Below are 21,871 nucleotides of genomic sequence, written 5' to 3'. Positions count from 1 at the left end.
CAGCAAATTCTCACCACTCTGCCACTGCAGTCATGTCTCTCCTCCAGCCCCAGCCTGGCCAGGGACTGCAGACTCCACTTGAGAGACTGTCCCCGTTCTCAAGTCTCCTTCCATGCCCTCTTGCTTTGTCCCAAATCAGACTCCATTTGGAGTGGATCTCAGTCCCTCTATCAGACTGCAACCAAGCATGTTATGAATCCCAGAGAGTTTTTGCTCAGGCCTATCCTAGGATCTACAAAAGTGATGCTTATGTTCGGGTGCTTTTCTAACATGACCTGGCCAGGTATTACCTTCAGCCTTATGTTCTGTCATATAAGGCAATTCCATGAGAAGCTTCCTTCCACTTGGGATTTATGAACTGGGCGTTAGCTTCTGATCTGCACTGACGTTGGTAGGTCTCCGCACTGGATACAAGGGAGGAAGGCTGCTTTCTATCAAACTCAGGTTCACCTCCTCCAGTGGATTGGCATTGGAACAGACTCTCGCCCATCACGCCCCCTGAAACTACCTCCTCCACGGGTCACCAGCTGTCAGCTGGAGAAGGAGTCTCAGGAGATGGATGCCACTCTTCAGTCTCTGAAAGGCCACATGCTAAAAATATTGATGCCAGAGACTGTCACTTGAGGAACGCTTGGCAGTGAGGGAGATGGGCTGTGAAACCGAGCAGCCCTGCCCTCCAGGGAAAGGTTTCTCAATCAGCCCAGTCTATGAATGAGCCGAGTGCCCTGCCGCCCACTGGGCTCTCTCCCTGGGGAGACAGACGTCTCCATTCTTTTCCTCCGACTCGGCCCTGTCCCCAAACAGGGGCTCACTTCTGTGTTTCCTCTTTGGATAAATGAGATCTTGGCACTCTCATGTTCCTAAGCTCAAAACCAGAGAATCTTCCTTCACAGCTCCTTCACACTCGCTGCCCATGTTGACTGCCTCGTTGATCTCAAAAACAAATTACCCCAGAAGTTAGTGGCTTAAAACAACAAAACATTTCTTTTCTCAATTTCTGTGGGTCAGAAATGCAGGAAGGTCTTAGCTGGGCTTTTTTGGCCCAGGGTGTCTCATGGGTTTCAGTCCAGAGGTTGGCTGGGGCTGCAGTCACATGAAGGATTGACTTAGTGCTGGAAAATTCACTCTCAAGATGGCTCGTCCGCAGGGACAGCACACTGGTGCTGGCTGCTGCAGGAGACCTGAGTTCCTCTCCCATGTGGGTCTCTTCCTAGGCTGCCTCTGTATTCAGGACAAGGCAGCTGGCTTCCCCTAGAGCAGCTGATCCAAAAGACAGTAAGGGCCAGGCGTGGCGGCTCATACCTGCAATCCCAGCACTTTGAGAGGCTGCGGCAGGTGGATCATCTGAGGTCAGGAAATCGAAAGCAGCCTGGCCAATGTGGTGAGAAACCCTGTCTCTACTAAAAATACAAAATTAGCTGGACATGGTGGTGCACGCCTGTAATCACAGCTACTTGGGAGGCTGAGGCAGAAGAATCACTTGAACCTGGGAGGCGGAGGTTGTAGTGAGCAGAGCTGGCACCATTGCCCTCCAGCCTGGGCAACAAAGGCAAAATTCCATTCTCCCTGCACCCCCCCCAAAAAAAGACAGTAAGGGCAGCGACCGCATCTTCTATGAACTCGTCTTAGAAGTCACACACCATCATTCCCACCATATGCAATGGGTCACACAGACCAGCCCTGATACAATGTTGACACTACACAATAATGGGAATACCAGGCAAGGGCGGGTGGGCATCAGTGTGGAGGATGGCTGCCACCATTTCCCATCTTGGCCCTCACCCCCTCGTCCTGCGCAACCAGAGTTGTAGCCACTTAAAGTGATCCTCCTCCCAATTCCAGCAGCCAGAAGCCTTGCTGTCCCCCGGGAGTTCACTCTGCCAAAGGCCTCCCAGGCCCTGTAAGCTTTAATGAGCTCCTCCTCCCCTGGCTCACTTAGCGCTTTTACTTGGATAATAGTTGGGTGCAAATGTATCTATCTGCCTCCAAAGATTGAAAATTCCTGAAGGACAGAACCCAAGACTTATTCACGTTTTTACCCCATCCTTGGCAAAGCACTTGGAGAAGGAGATGCTCTATAAGAGTTCATTAAATTGAGTTAAATGTGCCTTCCTTCTTGTCAGGGTCACTGGTTGGGCTGACTCTTGAAAGAGAAGAGAATGTTTCATTTAGCGTTCATACTAAGTGCGAGCTGTCGGGTATGAACACAGTCCTTGCTTTTATAGCGTTTTCAGCCTACTGAAACATTTATAAATTCTCACAAATGGCTGGTCAAATGATACCACATTTAAAAATCTCTATTCTGTCAATTCAGTGCGTTAGAGTGTCCTGATAGGATTTTTAAAAATATTTTACCTATTTTGAAATGGAGTGTAAGAGGAAAAAAATGTTTACTTAGAAGATTTTATGAACCAATCTTTCTACTTTCCTTTCGGCTTTTTTGTGATGGTTCCCGTTTATTCATTCATACACTCAGCAAACACGGAGCAATGTCACTGTGGGAACTCCAAGATAAACAAGATCAGGTTTTTTTCCTTAAAGAAGCCAGGCTTCAGCCAGGCATGGTGGCTCACACCTGTAATCCCAGCACTATGGGAGGCTGAGGCGGGCAGATCACCTGAGGTCGGGAGTTCAAGACCAGCCTGACCAACGTGGAGAAACCCCGTCTCTACTAAAAATATAAAATCAGCCGAGCGTGGTGGCACATGCCTATAATCCCAGCTACTCGGGAGGCTGAGACAGGAGAATCCCTTGAACCTGGGAGGCGGAGGTTGCGGTGAGCCAAGATTGCACCACTGCACTCCAGCCTGGGCAACAAGAGTGAAATTCCATCTCGAAAAAAAAAAAAAGAAACTTGGCTTCTTAGTGGCTAGTGGAGAAGATAAACAGGTACACATATCACTGCAATGCAACAGCTAGCACAAGAACGAGGACTAGCTTAACGGCAGATTCCAACCACGACTCTGACGATGCTCCCTCTGTGTGGCAGGGCAGGGGAAGGGCCTTACTGCTGCTGCAGAAGCCCCTGAGAGCAATAAGCAATAAGCACTCCCAACTGCATCAGAGAAACAAAGCTGTGTCTTTTCTGTTCAGTAAGATCTGGGTACTATTGACTGATGCTCAGAACTAAACAAATATCCTTGCCAATGCCTCCTTTCTAGGCAGAGAATTGAGAGCCAAGAAAGAAAGGGGTGATTTGAAAGCTGTGCTTTGAAGTTTGCAAGGTGAGGGAGGGACTTTGGCAGTGTGAGTTCACTCAAAAGTCAATCAGTCCTCATCTGAGACTGCCCTAGTGCCCACCACCAGGTGGCCATCCTGGAAAGGACTGGCAAATACTGATGGCTCAATCCTAGTGACTCCATTGAATCTAGAACCTGCTGATCTTCCAAGAAGACAGAAGAGAAAAGAAATATGTTCAGATATTAATTCTTGGGAACCAGCATTATTCCCATAATAATCATATTTTTTAACCAAGAATCAGAACCTGTGGGTACTTCCATTGTTTGGTACATGGATCCAATAATGGGTTGGAATATTTTACTTCATTGCTGGCTTGCAATCCTGGGACATGTGACTGCTAAACTAAATCTCATAAATGCTCATTTATTTTTAATGCATGTATTTCATGCGTGTGCAATATATCATATGCATAAAAAGAATGTATATGATCTATGCACAGTTTAAAGCTTAATAAAGAGAACACCCATTTACCCACTACCAGCTCAAGAAATATATGTCAGTTTATTATTAATAACAATTAATATTTTTGAGCATTTTTATGTGCTAGGCACTGTTACAAGCACTCTACATATGCATTATCTGATCCATCTTTACAAAAACCTTATGATGAGGTTATTGTGAAGGTCATTATTCTCTTCATTTTATAAACAGAAGGGTAAGGCCTCAGTCAATTAAGGAGCTTGCTCAAGAACACACAGATAATCAGTGACTGAGCTGGGATGGAAACCTAGGCAAGCTGACTCTAGAGCCTCAACCTGCAATCACTCCACCATGCAGAGGCCCTTCACTGCACAGACACTGGGACGAGTTGACCATACAATAAGATTTTCTAATTTGAAACCAATTTCTCCATGAACTCCTACTCTTCCACAGAGGATGAGTTTGTAACCGCCCAATGGGTTCACCTTGGCCGCTGCCTAGACAGAACCGAATTATCAAGACAATTATCAAGAGAATTGCAATGGAAAAGGAGTAATTCATGCAGTCAGCTGTGCAGAAGACCAGAGTTTTATTATTTTTCAAATCAGTCCCCCGAGCATTCAGGGATCCGAGTTTTTACAGATAATTTTGCAAATAGGGGCCCGGGAAGTGGGGAGTACTGGTTGGTGAGGTTGGAGATGGAATCATAGGGGGTTGCAGTGAGTTTTTCTTCTATTCCTGGGTGGGATGGCAGAGCTGCTTGGGCCAGATTACCGATCTGGATGGTGTCAGGCTGCTGAGACACCATGTACTTTCTGTAGGTCCCTGAGAAGAAGAGGTGATGGCCTTTTTTTACTCTTAAACTTCCCTAGGATACGTTTTGCTAAATGAGGAGTCACTGACACTTTATGAAATGTTAAGGAAAATGTCCGTTCAGGTTTCTAGGTGGGGACGAAGCCGAGGGAAGAGGAGATGGCAGCTCATGTCACAGGCACATCTAGGCAGGGATTACAGCAACACTTTCCCAATAAGCTAGCCCAGAGTCCTGTCACAGGTGCAAGAGAAGCCAGCGGTTTGATCCTACAAAAGAAACTGCTAGGCATCAGATCTGTGCTGTGGTCGCTATAAGCCCGCAAATGAAAAGGACAGAAAGGCAGAAAGGCAGGGCAAAAGAAGATGTGGTGATAAAAAAAAAACCTCCTTACCACACATACAGACACATATGCGTCACAGCTATTTTTGCATCAAATTGCAAATTTTATCTCAAAAGAGCCAAAAATGATGTGAGAGCCAGAGCGATCATGAGACTTTTTAATTCTACACATAACTGTTAAGGAAAAAATAACAATTTCAATGGATAATATTTATTTTAAACTTGGTAGGGTGGTATGCCAGGGTCTTGGCCTCTCAGAAATCAGAGTATAAGTGGAAAGAAAACAAAAGTACTTTTTAAATGACCTAGCTTTGAAGTGAGAGACGAAAGTCGAGGAACAAGGCGTGTTTGAGGCTGAGCCTGGACGCGTCCACAGCAGCCGCCCCGCACGTCCTGGCAGGGCTGAAAAGGGAGCATGCACTTTGGTGGATCGCCAAGTCGTCCCCTTTCTTGATACTTGCTCTGACTCTCACTCCCTGCTCTTTCTCCCAGTTCCTCTCCTCCCACTCCTGGACACTCCACTCCCTGAGCTATAATTGTGTTTTCTGCCACACCCATTCTTAGAATAACCTTCCACTTCCGGCACCAATCCTTCCTCTCTCTACCTTCAGCTGGTTCCACACTCCAAGGCATTGAACAGGCATTGACAGGTGTGCAGGGTACAGATATGAACAAGACTGGTCCTCCTGGCCTCTGGCAACTCCTAGTCTAGGAGAAGGAAGCCAACTCCTGACAGAGTGGACTAAGGCATATTAGAAAGAAACAGAGTGGCCGGGCGCGTTGGCTCACACCTGTAATCCCAGCACTTTGGGAGGCCAGGGTAGGCGGATCACCAGGTCAGGAAATCAAGACCATCCTGGCCAACATGGTGAAACCCCATCTCTACTAAAAATATAAAAATTACCTTGGCATGGTGGCGCATGCCTGTAATCTCAGCTACTCGGGAGGCTGAGGCAGGAGAATGGCTTGAACCAGGAGTCAGAGGTTGCAGTGAGCCAAGATGGCACCATTGCACTCCAGCCTGGCGACAGTGTGATACTCCAGCACCCCTTGCCAAAAAAAAGAAAGAAAGATGCAGAGTTAAAACTATGGGTGAGCAGGCATGGTGGGCAGATAAGGAGGACTTCCTGGAGGAGGCAGTAATTGAGCTGAATCTATTAAGGCTCACATGAGAATGTTAGAAGGTTTGGAGAATAGACTTGCATATCTTCAATGAGGGCTATCTTCATGGTGCTGGGGCAAAGAGGACGGGTTGGTGGAGAATTTCAACACCTACCTGTACAGCTGCAGGAGCCCCTGGCTCTGCATGCAAGTATGCTGTCACTCTGTCCCCACCTCAGGCAACCAGTGTTGCATTCTCCAGGGTATTTGCCCAGAGATGCAACTGCTACCCCAGATACTGCAGCATAGCTCTGAGGCAGATTACCAATCTTAGAGCTGACAACTTAAAAGATCTCCCTTTCCCTGACCTGATATTTAAAAGCAAACCACACCCAGGCCCCCTCGGTGTTTGATGCTTGCCCAGGCCCATCTGTGTGGAACTTCAGGACTGACTCATGAGGAAAGAGGAGGTAAGAAAGGTTAGGGGAGAGAGTACAGATGGTCCTTTCAAGAATCTGCCCACTTGGGCAAGTCACTTTCTCTCTGTGCCTCCGTTTCCTCATCTGTAGAATGAGAAAGTGGACGCTGCCTGCTCGGACAGACCTGTTTTCTTTTTCCTTCCTGTTCTCCTTCAGGGTTTCCTTCTCTTGCAACAAGACAGGACTGCGTCTCAATTCCTGGAAGCTCCGTTCCACCAGCGGTCCTTTCTCCTCCTTGACATTGGCTCCTTCCCGTGCTCTCCCTCCCGTCCCTTCCCTGCCTCTTGCTCTTGTTCTTTTTCATGTTCCCCTCCTATTTATTCTTTTTCAGCACTTCACCTTTCTCTCCTCTGCCTGGGCTTTCTAGGGTGAAGCAGCTGGGCAGGATCGCCAGTGCTGCTGTGACTTTGGGGCCAGCTTCTGAGGTTTCCCTCCTTCCTCTCAGTGGCTTCCAGTGGACACTCGCCCATGCAGAGACAGGAAGTAGGGGTTTCAAACTGCCTGCTCAGCACTGTGGGAGAGCCCTGTCGTCTCCGCCGCTGCACAAAGGAGCCATTAACCCCAGTCTGACTTGCAAAAGGAAATTTAGAATTGCTGAAAGCCTGGCAGACTGGTGTTTATAAAACTGCCCTTTTTTTTGGTCACGATTTATCATCATGCTTGTCTCAAGAGAGAAGCAAATGTTGCCAGGTGCGGTGGCTCATCCCTGTAATCCCAGCAATTTGGGAGGCTGGGATCAGCCTCAGCGGGCAGATCACCTGAGGTTGGGAGTTCGAGACCAGCCTGACCAACATGGTGAAACCCTGTCTCTACTGAAAAAAAAAAAAAAAAAAATTAGCCAGGTGTAGTGGCAGGTACCTGTAATTCCAGCTATTTGGGAGTCTGAGGCGGGAGAATCGCTTGAACCTGGGAGGCAGAGGTTGCAGTGAGCCGAGATCGTGCCATTGCACTCCAGACTGGGCAATAAGAGTGAAACTACATCTCAAAAAAAAAAGAAAAAATGAGAAGCAAGTGTCATTCCAGGCAGGATGGAGATCAGGTCTGACACTTAGTACACAATCGTTGGTTGATGAATGAGAGAATGAACGATTCTGTTGCAAAGGACGTTTCCCCCTTTTAGAACCATTGTCAGAGAAAGGGGTTTTTAAGATATGCTCCAAATGGAAAGACAGTAAAGCAATACTATGCATGTACAATACATTTCCCTTTGGATTTTGGTGCTGGAAGCTTCCTCCCTGCCTTCATTCTCCTACAGCACCTCCTAAAGAACCCAGACCAAACACGCCCGTTGAAACCACTTGTAAAAGTGTAGGCTCTACCTAAGCTAACTCAGGTATGCTCAGCCAGCCCAACCCCTTCCATTTTGACAGTTTCTTCATTTGTTCTCTCTGCCCCTCCTCTTCCAAGATCTCTTCTTCAAGCTCCCTGAGAACAAACTGCCAATCAGAACTCCACTCCCCCCAAGGAAAGACACATCCCCCTATGCAAAGGGTGAATTTTTAAATGAATGTGCTAAATTGATCTATTCTTCTCCTCTGTGTTACTCTTGATCTCTCCCTGCATGAAATTCCCTCAGCACTTGGGTTCTGTAGCGCTTACTCAAAATTTAATAAATGCTGCCTTAGATTGCTTTAATCTTTTTAACGTACCCATCCAATGCCACCAACCACAGTGCAAGTTACTGCACAGTGCAAGTTAGCGCAAGAACGTGGGCCTTGTCTGCAACCCTGGTGCCTATCTACATGTCTAATTCATAGTCAGGGATTCCTTTTTAAATTTTTTATTTTGGTTGATTACAGAAGTAAAACATGCTTATGGTAGGATTACATGTTTATTGGCAGTGTAAATCAACAGAGAGAAAAATGCACACCCTCCAAAGCAATTAAAGGAATGCAAATTTTTAAAAATAAAAGACACACTTATACGTGTATTAAATGAAGAAAAATCTATAAAAATGATAAATTGCTATGTGGGAATGATTATGGGAGAGCAGATGTGCCTATACAACATAGGGTGGAGGGGTGCTGTCATCTGGTTTAGGATATTTGGAGCACCACCTGGAGACATATGACAGGAAGTTTAATGATCCTCATGGCGTTTAATCCTGATGTGCTTGCTCACTCTGGCATTCTAGCATCCTGACCACTGCCCCTGACTGGCCCCACTAATTCCCTCACAGCCCCTTTCCTTCCTGTGCCTTCACGGTCTCCCTTTTCTGTGAATTTCCTTCTGCTGTGTCTAAGATCAGCTGCATCATCCTTCCTCATTCTGCTCTAAAGTAGATTTCTCCCTGAGCTAGACTTTGATCATCTGTTCTTGATGTGTCCTCTTCAGTGTCAGATAAGTTCTGTTCTTGTGCAGGCCCATGTTATCAGAGACTTACAGCAAACCCTCCAGGCAGAACCAGTCATGAGACATCACCAATTATCAGCAACCCACGTCCAAGCTACGTTGGCCATCCCTTCCTTGCCGAGAGTCTGTGGAGCAAAACTCAATAACAGAAGCTCAGACATTGCCCATGGAGGGTCTTGTGGGCCAGACCAGCAGCTGGTGTGTGGACTGTATCCCCTTATCCTGCAGAGTGAGCTTGAGGAGGGAAGCCCCAGCTATCAGGAAGAGAATGGGCTTGGGAGGCAGGAAGACCTAGGCCCAAGGTTTTAAATTAAAACTCACTTTTATGTTTACTTTGCTGATAACAAAATTATACATGTTTATTATAGTAAAATTATAAAGTAGATGTAAGCAACACATAAACATAAGTCAATAAATGTGATTCACTACATAAACAGAATGAAAAATGAAAAATGTAATAATTTTAATAGATGCAGAAAAAGCATTCAATGAAATCCAGCATCCTTTATGATAAAAGTCCCTCAACAAACTAGGCATCAAGTGAATATATCTCAAAATAGTAAGAGTTGTCTATGACAAACTCACAGCCAACATCAAAATGAATGAGGAAAAGTTGAAAGCATTTCCCACTAAGAATTGGAACAAGATAAGGATGCCCACTTTTCACCATTTCTATTCAACATGGCACTGGAAGTCCTAGTCAGAGCAATCAGGCTAGAGAAAGAAATAAAGGGCATCCAAACAGGAAAAGAGAAACTCAAACTACCTCTACCAGTGATATGATCTTATACCTAGAAAATTCTAAGGAATCCTCAAAAAAACTCCTAGTTTTGATAAGAGAATTTAGTAGCATCAGGTAACAAAATCAATGTACACAAATCACTAGCACTGGTATACACCAGTGATGGCCAAACTGATAATCAAATCAAGAACTCAATCCCATTTACAATAGCTGAAAAAATAAAAATAAAACACATAGGAATATACTTAACCAAGGAGGTAAGCAATCTCTACAAAGCGAATTACAAAACACTCATGAAAGAAATCACAGATGACACAAGCAAATGGAAAAACATACCATGATCATGGATGAGAAGAATCAATATTGTAAAAATGACTATACTACCCAAAGCAATCTACAGATTCAGTGGAACTCTTATCAAAATACCAATGTCATTTTTCACTGAATTAGAAAAACCAATCCTAAAATTCATATGAGACCAAAAAAAGAGTCCAAATAGTCAAGCAAAAAAGAGGAAATCTGGAGGCACCACACTACCCAACTTCAAATTATACTATGAGACTATTGTAATCAAAACAGCATGGAACAGTTATAAAAGCAGAATAGAATAGAGAACCCAAAAATAAAACCAGATACCTGCAACCAGCTGAACTTCAACAAAACAAAACATACACTGGGGAAAGGACACCCTGTTCAATAAATAGTGCTGGGAAAATTGGATAGCACATGTAGTGTAAAAGAATGAAATTGGATTTCTATCACCACATTTAAAAATTAACTCAAGATTGATTAAAACCATAAAAATTCTAAAAGAAAACCTAGGAAAAATTCTGGACATTGCCCTATGTAAAGAATTTATGACTAACACTCCAAAAATAAATGCAACAAAATAACAGAAATAAGTAAATGGGACCTAATTAATCTAAAAAGCTTCTGTATAGCAAAGGAAATAATCAACAGTAAAGAGACAGCCTACAGAATGGGAGAAAGTATTTTCAAACTATGCCTATGATAAAGGACTGCAGGAAACTCAAACAAGTCAGCAAGAAAAAAAACAATCTCATTAAAAAGTAGGCAAACAGGCTGGGGGCGTTGGCTCACGCCTGTAATCCCAGCACTTTGGGAGGTCAAGGTGGGTGGATCACAAGGTCAGGAGATCGAGACCATCCTGGCTTACACAGTGAAGCCCCGTCTCTACTAAAAATACAAAAAAATTAGGCAGGAGTGGTGGCATGTGCCTGTACTCCCAGCTACCCAGGAGGCTGAGGCAGGAGAATTGCTTGAATTTGGGAGGCGGAGGTTGCAGTGAGCAGATATCACGCCACTGCACTCCAGCCTGGGCAACAGAGCAGGACTATGTCTCAAAAAAAAAAAAATGGGCAAACAACTTAAACAGATATTTTTGAAAGATGATATGCAAATGGCCAACAAACATTTTTTAAATACTCAACATTACTAATCATCAGAGAAATACAAGTTAAAACCACTATGAGATACCACCTTACCCCAGCCAGAATGGCCTTTATTAAAAAGTCAAAAAACAACCATTACTGGTGCTGATGCAGTGAAAAGGGAACACATGCATTGTTGGTGGGAATGTAAATTAGTACAATCCCCACGGAAAACAATATGGAGATAATACGGAGATTTCTCAAAGAACTAAAACTAGATCTACCATTGGATCCAGCCACCCAACTACTAGGTGTCTTCCCAAAGAAAAAGAAATAATTATATAAAAAAAAGACTCTTCCTCAGTACCTGTGGATGCATAGGGAAGAAAAGAATAAAGGAGAGAAGAAAAGACACTTGCACATGTATGTTTATTGGAGCACAATTCACAATTGCAAAGGTATGGAACCAACCTAAGTGCCCATCAACTGATGAGGGGATAATAAAAATGTGTGGGGTGTGTGTGTGTGTGTGTGTGTGTGTGTGTGTGTGCATGTGTGTCTGTGTGTCTGTGTGTGGCGGTTGGGGGTGACGGTGTCATGGAATACTACTCAGCCAAAGAATGAAATCATGTTCCTTGCAGCAACTCAGATGGAACTGGAGGCCGTTGCCCTAAGTGAAGTAATTCAGGAAGGGAAAACACTATCACATGTTCTCGCTTCTAAGTGGGAGATAAGCTACAAGTGCACAAAGGCAGGGTAGTGTAATGGACATCAGGGGACTCAGAAGTGGGGACGGTGTGGGGGTGAGGAATAAAAAATTACTCATTGTGTACAGTGTACACTAAAAGCCCAGACTTCATCACTATACAATTCATCTATGTAACCAAAACCACTTGTACCCCTAAAGCTATTGAAATTGTAAAAACATAAAATAGGGTCAAATGCAGTGGCTCACATTTGTAATCCCAGCACTTTGAGAGGCTGAGGTGGGAGGATTGCTTGAAACCAGGAGTTCAAGACCAGCCTAGGCAATAAAGTGAGACTCCACCTCAACAAAAAATAAAAAATAAAATAAAATAAATTAGCCGGGCATACTGGCACATGCATGTAGTCCCAGCTACTCAGGAGACTGAGGCAGGAGGATCGTCTGAGCCCTGGAGTGCAAGACTGCAGTGAGCCATGATCACACCACTGCACTCCAGCCTGGATGGCAGAAAGATACCCTGTCTCTCAAAAAAAATAATATAAATAAATAAACACACATCTGTAATCCTGTCACCCACTGATCACCTTCCTCACCACCTTGATGTGGAGTCTTCCAGGATTCCTCCGTGTGTGTGCGTGTGTGTGTGTGTGACACATAGCACCAGATTATTGAGATAGTGGGACACAAAAGGGTGAGCCAGGAATGAGTTTTTCTCTCCCTACTCTGTTTTCATCTGCACTCAACTAGATATCTTTTCCTTATCCCTGAGGCAAAACATCAGCATACCCTGTAGTTTTTTGGTCATGTTTAAATATTAACTCATAGTTCATTTTTAGGAATTAAAAATTCAACTCCAGGCCAGGCGTGGTGGCTCACATCTGTAATCCTAGCACTTTGGGAGGCTGAGGCAGGAAGATCACTTGAGGTCAGGAGTTCGAGACCAGCCTGGCCAACATGGTGACATCCTGTCTCTACTAAAAATCAAAAAAAAAAAAAAAAAAAAAAAAAGCTAAGCTTGGTGGCGGGTACCTGTAATCCTGGCTACTCGGGAGACTGAGGTAGGAGGATTGCTTGAACCTGGGGGGTAGAGACTGCAGTGAGCTGAGATAGTGCTACTGGACTCCAGCCTGGGTGACAGAGCAAGACTTCATCTAAAAAAACTAAAAAATAAAGAATTCAAGTCCAGTCTAAATAAAAACTCCTAATTCTCATTCACTTCACAGCTTTTCCCATTCCCCTAGTTCAAGCCTGGCCAGGGGCAGGACTGCAGGGGAAGGAAGAAGTCTACCCCCCTCCCCCCTCCCCACCCCGCCTCACCCTATTCTGCTTCCTCTCCAACTTCTACCCGGACAGGATCAATGAGGGGAAATCGGAGAAAGTGCTTTGTGCTTGTGTGTTTGTTTACTTGGCTCTTGCTGTTTGTCGTCTCTGCTAGGAAATGCCCTCTGCTATGGCGGGATATGTCATCCAGATGCTGCGTATTTCTCTCCCGGAACATCTGTGGAGCTTGTGGAGCTTCCACGTGATCCCTCTGCTGGGGACCTCCCAGGAAGAGCGTGACCTCAGCTCACACGCCCTGGCAGACGCGGAAGGCAGAGCAGTGGGAGGCTGTCGGCCAACTGCATTCCTCAACGCTGAGCACCAAGCTCTTTCTTGAAAGGAGACCCGAGTGCACTCCGCGGCTGCCGTGATCACCTGTCTCTAGGGATCCAGAAAGAGGATATATTTTCGGAGGAGCATTGTTAGCCTGTTCGTTCTACCGCTTTTCCCCTCTCCTCCCTCAGTGAGAAGGGAACAGGGTGCTTCCGTGCCAGCTCAAGCCCAGTGGAAGCGAAACGGGAAAAGTTCCCTAGTCCCCCTGCAGGGAGGGGGGCGGGGGTGTGGCTCGCTCCTCCAGCGGCCCGCAGCTCAAACCTCTAGGGGAGCATAGGGGCAGGCTGTGGGGCTCCAACCGCGCGGCGTCTAGGGATGGATGTTTACCGCTCCTGAAGCCCCAGCGGGCGTGTGCCACTGTGTGCTTTTAGTCTTGCCGTCTGTAGGCGGCTTGGGTTAACCAGCTCAGTTAGACCCTCTGCCTTGTTGCAAGGACAGAGGGCTTTCTGTATCCCGGGCTCTTGCCTTGGTGTACCGGAAGAATCGGATCACACGTGGGCTTGGAGAATGAGTCCAAGGTTTTCTTGAGTGGAAGCAGCTCTGGCAGAGAGGGGAGCCAGAAGGGAGATGGTTTTCCCTTGGAGTCTGCGGCCCAGGCTTGCCTCCGACTGCCCCGGCCACACTCCGCTTCGTTCCGCTGGTGGATGGTTTGCTGGTGTGCTCCCCTCGAGGTCCTCTCAACGTCCAGCTGCTCCTGTCTTCTTCCACCGATGCGTCTGCCTGCTAGGGTTTGGGAAAGGTGGGGGAGTTTAATAGGCAGATGTGGGCGTGGCAGGCCAGGGTGGTCTTGGGAAATGCAACATTTAGGCGGGAAGGCAGGAGTGCTTGTCCTCACCTAGGTCCGAGGGCACAGGCCCCGGGGGTGGAGCCTTAGCCCGGGGCCATGACCTTCCCTTCCCAGCACTTCCCTGCCCCGCTCCGGTATCAGAAGGAGACTTAGGAGAGACGGTGGTAGACAGTAAGTGTCCTCCTCTCCCAGGACAGACATGTGCCTGGTGCTACTGCAGGATTCTTCTGCAACTAGCCCTTCCCAGCACACCTCTTGCGCTCATAATTTCATCTTGAGGTCTGCTCCCCAGAGGGTCCAACCTGTCAGAGTAATGGAGAAGACTCTCAGAACTGGTTTCCCCAAAGTGTGGTTAATGAAGCAGTTTTAGCTAATCTCTTTTCAGAATGTGTGAGCACTTTTAACCTTTTCCCCTTGGCTTTGAAATAGGAACACTTAATATTCTGTTACACGCATGTATTTATCCTATTACATACTGTATAAATCAACTTCCACTAGATAATACTGTGGTAACCAAACTCAAAATATCTGTAGCTTACAATGACAAGGTTTTATTTCTAACTCACTTTATATGTTACTGGACTCCCCCAGCTGGCTTTTCATAATCCAGTCTAGGCTGAAGGAACAGCTCCATCCTGGACTTGTCTTTTTTTTTTTTTTTTTTTTTTTTTTTTTTGAGACGGAGTTTCACTCTTGTTACCCAGGCTGGAGTACAATGGCGTGATCTCGGCTCACCGCAACCTCCGCCTCCTGGGTTCAGGCAATTCTCCTGCCTCAGCCTCCTGAGTAGCTGGGATTACAGGCATGTGCCACCATGCCCAGCTAATTTTTTGTATTTTTAGTAGAGACGGGGTTTCACCATGTTGACCAGGATGGTCTTGATCTCTTGACCTCGTGATCCACCCGCCTCGGCCTCCCAAAGTGCTGGACTTGTCTTTCTAATGCCAAAGGGCACAGAGTGAAAAAGCTGGTGGAGACATGCAATGGTTCACCAAGCTTCTCCCACTCACATTTTAGGGGCCAAAGCAGGGCACATGGTGAAACTAGACAACAAGGCAGGGAAGTACAGTCCTCCCACAGTCACAAGGCAACAAGCAGGAATATCTCATCCTCCTGCAGGGGAGCAAATATTTGGAAAAATACAAAAATGCTGGAGCTGAGGTCTCTGAGTCTCTTGACTTTTCCGACGTTGGGCCAAAATGGCTGCTGCAGCTCCAGACATCGCTGCCCTTTGTCCCCACAGGAAGAAGAAAGAGGCAAAGATAAACAAAAACAACTGCAAGCTTTGGGCTTCATTAGTCAACTTGCTTCAGTCTGTCTTGCTTAAAGAAATATGTTGGCACGCTTTCCCAATGACTTTCATTTCCATCTCATTGGCCACCCCTCTCTGCAAGGAAAGTTGGAGTACATTATTTACCCACCACATCCAGTGGTAGTCTGTTCTGTTACTAAGGAGGCAAGATAATTTGAATATTGGGTGGTCAACTAGTATTTTCTGCCACTCCAACAAAAGAGAGAGATCTATAAATATTTAGAAGACGCAGGACAGACAGAAGCAAGTTGACTAATGAACCCCAAAGAGAAAACAGTCTAGAATTTTCTGTGGTTGTTGCAAAAACGGTGGAAGCCAATCTACCTAACAGAACCCTAGAAGGTTTCTGGGATCAGAGTCAGCAACTGAACCCGGGGTACAAGTAAGAAGCGTGCTGAAAAGAGTGATTGCATGAATGTCTGCGTATGAACAGCAACGCCGCTAGCACTGTCTTCCCCATTCCTGTCCAGAGAACAGGCAGTCAGCATTTACCCTTAGACAAAATAAAACAAAACCCAAAGATACTGAACAGAATATTCAAAGAGAGCTAAGACTCTGGTTCACAGGTTGGCACTGAAGGATTCAGTCTTCTTCTTTGGTCAGCCTGCAACCCTTTTCCTGCCCACCTTACTCAGAGCTCTGAATGTGAAGCCTACTCAGTGGAGACAGCTTGCCCGAAAAGAGATAACGCAGTGGAAACCCTCAGCAGCTCCCCACTCTTCCTGTCTTACCTAGAAGCAGACAATTGGGGCTTGCCAGATGTGAGTCTGTTTTACATTGCTATAAAGGAATAGCTGAAACTGGGTAATTTATAGGAAAGAGTTTATTTGGCTCACAGTTCTACAGGAGATCCATGCATGGCACCAGCATCTGCACAGCTTCTGGTGAGGCCTCAGGAAGCTTTTAGTCACAAAGGAGGGGAAGAGGAGGAGCAAGAGAAAGAGTGGGAGGTGCCAGGCTCCTTTAAACACCAGCTCTTGTGTGAACTGCCAGAGCGAGAACTCACTTGTTACCATGGGGATGGCACCAAGCGATTCAAGAGGGACCCACCCCAATGACCCAAACACCTCCCAGCAGGCCCCACCTCCAACATTGGAGATCACATTTCAACACGAGATTTGGAGGGGACAAACATCCAAACTATATGACCAGGCAACTGAGGGACTCAACTCCTGAGCCCGGCACAGTGAGGTGGGTGACATCACCCTGAGGGCCAGGCTTTAAGTGAAAGTCCTGCAGGCTGAGTTATGAGCCCCCCAGTTCTCTTGCACTCATACAACAAGTGGGAGTTGCTATAAAACTGGAACATGCAGAGAAACACAAAAGAGTGCTGATGAATTTTTAAATTCCACCTACCACCAGTATAAGTAGTAAGTCCTGGAAAGAGGGTGATAGCCTGGTGTACTATAAACTGAAGTTTCATACTGAGGAGTTGAAAGGTAACATCTAAAGTTTCTAAGTGAATACACGGAGGTAAGACTATTTAGAGTTAGAAAGATAACCACAAAAGGCTGTAGAAAGAAACTGTTAGAAAAAGACAAAAATGGTTGTCTCTGAGTTGGGGATTTCAAGAGAGCTGGGAGGCCATTCTCTCCCACTGTAACCTGCTCTGTACTGTTTGATCTGGTGCCATACACGTGTACTACTTTATTAAAAACAAATGGAAAAAAGCAAATGGGATGGTTGTGTGTCCAGTGATGAGGCCTGGAAAGTCGGTCTCACCGTAGGCATCGAAGACGTGCTCATGAAGACTCAACAGGATTGGTAAGTTACCAGGAGACAGGGCCACCTGGTCAGCCACAACCCGAGACAGAAGCGCCTGGAGTCACCGCACACTAAGAGCAAACACTCAGTGGTGCCGACTGGATGCCATGCTCTCTTCTGAGGGTTGTATTTGCCTGTCTTTTCTAATTCGTATGGCAACTCTAGGACTTGGGCGTATTTATAGTATCATCCGTGTTTTACAGAGGAGGAAATGAAAGCAGAGAAGTAAAGAAGCGTGCCCAAGTGCACAGGCTTCGCACGAATTTTAATACGGTCAGTCTGCCTGCAAAGCTACAACCTTGACCGCTGGGTGATGTTGCCTGTAAGCTCGTGCCCCAAACATTATCTGAGAGAATATTGGACAGTAACAGTAGTGGGAGGTGAGTCCTCTATTCTGCAATTATGGTTAAAGTCACATCATTGGCATTTTTTTTGGTGGGGGGGGGGAGCCTGATTGTTTTGCCCAAGAAGCATCAGCCCTTGCTGTGCCCCACTGCATACACCATCTACGACGTGATCATTTGGGGAATCCCACTGACTTCTGCAACTTGATTTCTTATACAAAGTTTTTGCTGCACCCTGAGAGGGTGCCCGTGAGGGATACGCATTGGGCTGGGAGTCTCGACTCTCTCATCCCTGAGTTTTATATTACCCTGAGCGAGTTGCCAGCCTCTGGAGGCCGAGGTTTTTTTATCTGTGAGAGGAGAGAGCGCACAACTTGCCTCTGGACTATAGTAGGAATGTATGGAAAGGGTCTTGTAAACTGTGACTGTCTATTACGAAATGAAATATGTTAAAATGCTACTTTCTCTAGGTCACTACTGTGATTGGGAACCTTTATTGGACCCCTCTAAGGCCCTAACAAAGCCCTACCTCCACCAAGCTACCAAGCTCACACGTCCTCCCCACTCTGTTGTTTCAACCAACCTTTCTCTCTCTCTCTTTTTTTTAAAGACAGAGCCTTGGCCAGGTGTGGTGGCTCACGCCTATAATCTCAGCACTTTGGGAGGCTGAGGCAGGTGGATCACAAGGTCAGAAATTCGAGACCAGCCTGACCAATATGGTGAAACCCCATCTCTACTACAAATACAAAAATTAGCCAGGCGTGGTGGCATGGTCCTGTAATCCCAGCTCTCAGGAGGCTGAGGCAGGAGAATCACTTGAACCTGAGAAGCAGAGATTGCAGTGAGCCAAGATCTCAGCACTGCACTCCAGCCTGCAAGACAGAACAAGGCTCCATCAATAGAGTATCACTCTGTGGCCCAACCTATATTTTTAGTAGAGACAGGGTTTCACCATGTTAGCCAGGCTGGTCTCGAACTCCTGGCCTCAAGTGATCTGCCCATCTTGTCCTCCCAAAGTACTGGGATTACAGGCGTGAGCCACTGTGCCCAGCCTCATCCAATCTTTTTCTTTTCTCCAGAACTACTCCTCTCATTCCCCCTTCACCTCACTCAAATGAAACCCTCAATCCTCTGTGGTTTCCATCAAATCTCGTATTACTTAACCATTGTCTCAGTTTTATAATTTAATTATAGAGGCCCCAACCAAGAGAGACAAACATTCTGAGAACTTGTGATTTCCCTAAATGAAAAGAGCCATATAGCAGATTATGTTTCCCATAAAATGCAAACCCACACTAGAACAAGCAACCCACTAAGATGTCCATGGTCAGCTTCAGGCTAGCTTGGCCCACCAGCCTAAGGGACTTGCTCCTATTACAGAGAGCAATGCTCAGGGCAAACCATGGCCCCTCCTGGACTCTTGCCAAGAGTTGAAACCTTGAAGGTTAAATCCTACCATACTGCAATCCACTAGGAGCAGGTAGGTTCTGTCTCAGCTGTTCCCGACTCGGGCTGGGGCTGTCCTTTGAGGGCAGTGGCTCTCATATTTTTGGTCTCAGGACCCCTTGGCAACTCTTAAAAAGTACTGAGGTTCCCAACAGCCTTTATTCATGTGGGGCACACCTATCGATACTTACTGTATTAGAAATTACAACTGAGGACTTCAAAAAAATGTATGTATATTTCATTTTTAAATTATATTAATAAACTTATTACTGATAACCTCAAAAACATTTGTAGGAAAAACAACTATTTTCTAAAACAAAAAAAATACGGTGAGGAGGATAGCATTGTTTTACATTTTTGCAAATCTCTTTGATGTCTGGTTTAACCGAAAAAACTAGATTTTCCTGTTTGCTTCTGCATGCAGTTAGGGTCATTATCACACTGTCCCCTGGAAAATGCCACTGTTCGTGTGTGAGAAAGTGAGAGTGAAAAAAGGCAGATAACATCTTAGTATTATTATGACATTGGTTATACACACACACACACACACACACACACACACATATATATCTATATATAATTGTACTTCAGGTTTTGGGGTACATGTGCAGATCATGCAGGATTGTTGCATAGGTACATACATGGCAATGTGGTTTGCTGCCTCCATCCCCCGGTCACCTATATCTGGCATTTCTCCCAATGTTATCCCTCCCCAACCTCACTATCCCCCGCTGTCCCTCCTGTAGTTCCCCCCTACAGACCTCAGTGTGTCATGCTCCCCTCCCTGTGTCCATGTGTTCTCATTGTTCAACACCTGCCTATGAGTGAGAACATGTGGTGTTTGATTTTCTGTTCTTGTGTCAGTTTGCTGAGAATGATGGTTTCCAGGTTCATCCATGTCCCTACAAAGGACACGAACATTTTTTATGATATTGGTTTTAACCTTGAGGATCCCCTCAAAGGTCTCAGGGATAATCAGGGGTTGCTGGACCATGTTTTGAGAACAGCTACTTTAAAGAGTGTTTGGAACAGAAGGGCCCTTTGTGATTGTCCCATTTAGGAACAAGGAAAAGTGCCCAGGTGTTCAGAATGACCTAGGTAGCCCTAGATGGTTACACAGGAAACTGCCCAGCCCAAAACAACAGGGTGCCCAGAGAGGAAGCCGGATTAGTGCCTGCGGTAGGTGATCTGGACTTTTGCATATTTGCCCAGCATAACTTTATAAGACATTAATAACCCTTTTTACATTTGTTAAATGAAAATGGTAGAATCAAATTGCAGACTAGATGGTTCACCTAATAATGAATCCAAATCAGATAGCTTTCATCATGCACCATTTTAACTACCACGAATTGTGTAACAGAAATTATCACATGTCCCAGGCAATGCCTAAGAAACTACTGTTTGTAACCCGAACAGTCTGGCAGTGGTTAATCACATGGCTCTCCTCACTTTCCATTTGAAAGTTCTGCTGGACCAATGACCAGCTCTCTGTGTGAGACAGTAAGCCTTCATGGCACTCGCTTCCCCGCAGGAAGGAGCAGATCCAATGGGGTTTCCTGATTAGGGTACCGAAGGAATAGGCAGCATTCTTTATGCCATAGTGGACAATGTCTAAGATAAGCTGTGCTAGGCTAGCATCCCCGAAATTTGCTTTTTAAAACCAAATTGCAAATTGAGTGAGTCATAAATTGGACTCGGTGTGGAATCGGTGGAATTAACAGGGATGTCGGGATCCGGTTCTAGCCTGGAAGCCCCTGCTTTCTGACGGCTGCACTGGAGGTGCACTCAGAATGCACAGGGGTAGATCCTCCCACACTGCCTCCCTCACCAGCTCCCTGGAGGTAACCAGTAGGTTTTCTCCTGCGTGCCTTTTGATAGTGTTTGTCATCAATCAACTTTATTCGTTGTTTGCTTTTTTTTCCTTGCATCCTGATTAACCTCCGCAAAACCTTGCCATTATCAAGTCTCTCTGTTGTTCAAAATGTTCAGTGCATCCTGTCGGCACATTGTATAAATATGCCATAGTTATTTATACATCATCCTTTGATGAGTATCTAGGCCATGTAAAATTTTCTGCAATTATGAGCAATACTGTTCCTAATGCAGTTTCCACCCTGGTATTCAAGAGTCTCCATGCTGTGTCACCGACTGGGTTTCTTTACATCAGCCTCCACCCTTTGTAATCCTCTGCTTTTCCTGTGCTCCTGCACCTGTGCCCACACATCCACGCCGCTGTTCCTTCTCCTCGACATCATTCAAGGATCCTCTCACTTGTGGTCCCTGCTAATTGGGATGCTAAGGCAGGAGGATCGCTTGAGACCAGGAGTTTGAAGCTGCAGTGAGCTATGATGGCACCACTGTACTCCAGTCTGGGTAAAAGACTAAGACCCTGACTCTAAAAAAAGAAAAAGGAAAAAAACAAGGATCCTTTCCAGTGTCAGCCCAAGACCTGCTTATTCCATGCCTCTGCACTGACTGTTCCATGATGGTTCTCGACTCAGATTTGTAAAACATTTACCATTGGTGCTCTGCAGTAGCACTTACTGCCTTGAAACGTTTTTGTGTATATCCTGTTTCCCCAGGTGGATTAATAAAGTAAGCCGGGTGGGGTGGCTCAGGTCTGTAATCCCAGCATTTTGGGAAGCCAAGGCAGAAGGATCATTTGAAGGCCGGGAGTTCGAGACCAGCCCAGACAATATGGCAAACCCCTCTCTCCACTAAATATACAAAAATTAACCGAGTGTAGTGGCCTGCACCTATAATCCCAGTCACTCAGGAAGCTGAGGCAAGATAACACTTCAAGCCCAGGAGGTCAAGGTTGCAGTGAGCTGAGATCGTGCCACTGCACTCCAGCCTGGGCAACAGACAAGACTCTGTCAAAAATAAATAAATCAGTAAAAATTAAAAAAAAAAAAATACAATGGCCAGGCTCGGTGGCTCACACCTGTAATCCTAGCACTTTGGGAGGCCAAGGTGGG

At 45.8% G+C, this 21,871-nt stretch overlaps 1 long non-coding RNA gene across 1 annotated transcript; it reads left to right on the top strand.

Moving 5' to 3' along the window:
* The first annotated feature begins 4,632 nt into the window (after positions 1-4,632).
* On the top strand, positions 4,633-16,447 carry LOC116562179. Its single transcript, XR_004273823.1, has 3 exons — positions 4,633-4,644; positions 10,954-10,963; positions 16,332-16,447. It is a non-coding gene; the product is annotated as an uncharacterized LOC116562179 (long non-coding RNA).
* Positions 16,448-21,871: the final 5,424 nt, after the last annotated feature.

Source organism: Sapajus apella, unplaced genomic scaffold (genome assembly GCF_009761245.1).
Source record: "Sapajus apella isolate SASKATOON/1434 unplaced genomic scaffold, GSC_monkey_1.0 scaffold32, whole genome shotgun sequence".
In the NCBI taxonomy this organism is placed as follows: domain Eukaryota; kingdom Metazoa; phylum Chordata; class Mammalia; order Primates; family Cebidae; genus Sapajus; species Sapajus apella.
The sequence above is the reverse complement of the archived record's forward strand: the minus strand, read 5'-3'. Positions and strand labels throughout refer to the sequence as shown.